The following is a 2,711-nucleotide window of genomic DNA, read 5'->3' as shown; positions in this document are numbered from 1 at the left end:
GACCCCTTCCCCAAGCAGCCGCACCCCCCTCCCTCCTTAAATACCGCCCCTCTCTTTCCTCACCACCGCCGCCGCCGGAGCCCCTCATCGCCGCCGCCCGAGTTCGCCGCCCCGCCGGAGCCCCTCTCCGGAGCCCGACGAGGTATGCCCGCCGCCCGTTGACTTTGCCGGTTTTCTGAAGAAAAAAAACCTTTCGTTTTAAAAAAAACCCTAGATCGGTTTTTTTTCGGTTTTATTATTTTTGCGAGCGTTCACCGAACCGTTCGTTTTAACGAACGCGTTCGTTGGTTTTTCTCTGTTAACGAACGTCCATTCTTTAACCGTTCGTCCATTTTTCTTTTTCGTCGGATTTTTCTGCGTTTATCTCAGATTCGATTTCTGATCGAATCTTCAACCCTGTTTAACTTCTCGCTCGTTTATCGGAATCAGGCGATTCAAGCGCCTAGAGTTTCGTCTCGAAATTCTCTTTCCGTTTAACCTACTCAAACAAGTTTTTGCTATAGTAAAATTTGACCTAGATCCAGATTAGCAAACAAAGTTTCTTTCTTTCGCCGTTTGACTTTCGTTGCTTCTTTCGAGTTGATTCTTTTTGCAAACCGGAGTTCTTAAGTTGAACTTTCTGGTTGGATCTTTCATTCGAGTTTTACCTGTGCATTAGATGAGTACTGATTGTATGCTTGTTTGTTTGCGATAGAGTACCCGTAGTGTGCCGCTTGTTACTTCGAATCGCTAGGTTTTGCGGATCATCAGCAAGGCAAGTAACACTTTGATCATACCCCGTTCATACCCAGTTTTATTTGCATTAGATCTGTTTCCTCAAACACTTGCATGATTAGGATCTAATTAAATTGTGGGTATTGGGAAGTAGTTGAGGTAGTACCTATTACCTGTTTCATTTATCAAACCCTTGGGAGTTACTTCTACGTTGCTTTTATTATTGCCATGCTATGCTCGTAGACGTGGATTGGGTTTGAGAGATATTCATGACAGATGTGAGATGTTTATTAATGGTTCAACTTAAGGTGGCAACTAAAACTCACATCTGGGTGGATTGAGGCACCTGGAGAACTCAGTGTTGTCTGTATGTATAAGGTCCGCCACCCAGGCTCAAAGGGATCATAAGACTATTCATGCTAGAAACTTCCGTGTGCAGCCACAAGCTATTATGGGCTCTAGCAGAGCTGAGTAGGTTACAGGATCTCTTGAAGAGGTGGACTAGCAGATGTAGGGGAAAGTAGGTGTACCGGTCCATCCAGAGTAAAGAGTGATTGTTTCTGAAAGACTGTGTCTCGGTCATCCGTTTCTCAAACATCATGCAGTGCGAGAATCAAGCGGAGGCGATCGAGTCTTGTGGAGAAAAGTGCGCAAACCTCTGCAGAGTGTACAAACTAATCATGGTTAGCCGTGTCCCCGGTTATGGACAACTTGAGTATCTAGTACCTGGATTATAATTTGAATCTCATCACCGTGATACTTATAATTAATTTTGTTGGGTTAATGATGATACTTAATTGGGATTGAGTTGGAGGTACCTTCTCAATGTTTCAACCACCATGATAGTTAAATAAAATTTATTCCTTTTGAAGTAGGATAAAATTGGCTTTTCGCAAAACTGTAACCATAGAGCTTTCCACCAGCCATAAATGCATGTAGTATAGCATTATTATTGTTCATTGTTCTCTATGTGTTACATTGCCAGCATATTCTATGTGCTGACCCGTTTTCGGGCTGCAACGTTTCATGTTGCAGACTTTTCAGACGACGAGTAAGGTGCCTTAGGTCGTGGTCTTATACTCAGTGATGCCGCTGGAGTTGATGGACTCACTTATCTTCCAAGTCTTCCGCTGTTATCGTTATTAGATGGCCTTAAGCCATGTTTTCATACTTAATCTCTTTGGAGATATTCGATGTAATAAGTGTGTGATTGCTACTCTGTTATAAATCCTCCATTTGTACTGTGCGTGTCAGCATTACTGATCCAGGGATGACACTGGTGCACAGCAGCACAGGCCATTTGAGGTCTGGTCGCTACAAAGTTGGTATCAGAGCACACGCTGGCTGTAGGACACAACCACTAAGCTTAAGCCCTAGAAAGCTTCCCTCTTCTCATTTCTGACCCCTCTCCACTTTCTACTCTTTTAGGAATGGCGAATGCAAGGAGCAAGTTCATGCAACCAGATGAAGACACGCCGTTTGGCCGACACTTGAAGGAAGTCACCAAGTAATTGAACATAGGAATACCAAGCGTCACCGGAACCTACAACGCCACATTACCTGAAGAGGAGAGCTGGAAGATTCAAGTTATCATTCCAGGAAGAACGTTTGTGCCAATTACGGAACCCATGAGATTGGTTTTCGAAGCACCAACTTGGAGTTTAGGGAAGAGCATGGCCGCACACATCTCCATGGGACGCATTGGAGAAGTCTATCACCAGGAGCTTAAGGATACAATTTATCAGATTTGTGGACGTCGAGACGCGCAATGGGAGATGATCAAGACCAAGAAGGATGGATCAATTGCAGCTTTCATCCAGGAGCAGAACCAACATATTCGACGCCAGGAGAATCAGATGTGCACGGACAAGGAAGAACTGAAGAAGGCATTAACGAAGATCAAGGAACTCCAAGAAGAACTCAAGGCTACCCGCGAAGATTATTTGGAGGAAATCAACGCACTAGTAGGGAAGATTGACGACCTGGAGAATAAGATT

The sequence above is a fragment of the Triticum aestivum genome, chromosome 3D (genome assembly GCF_018294505.1).
Source record: "Triticum aestivum cultivar Chinese Spring chromosome 3D, IWGSC CS RefSeq v2.1, whole genome shotgun sequence".
NCBI lineage: Eukaryota > Viridiplantae > Streptophyta > Magnoliopsida > Poales > Poaceae > Triticum > Triticum aestivum.
This window is presented reverse-complemented; position numbering follows the sequence as displayed.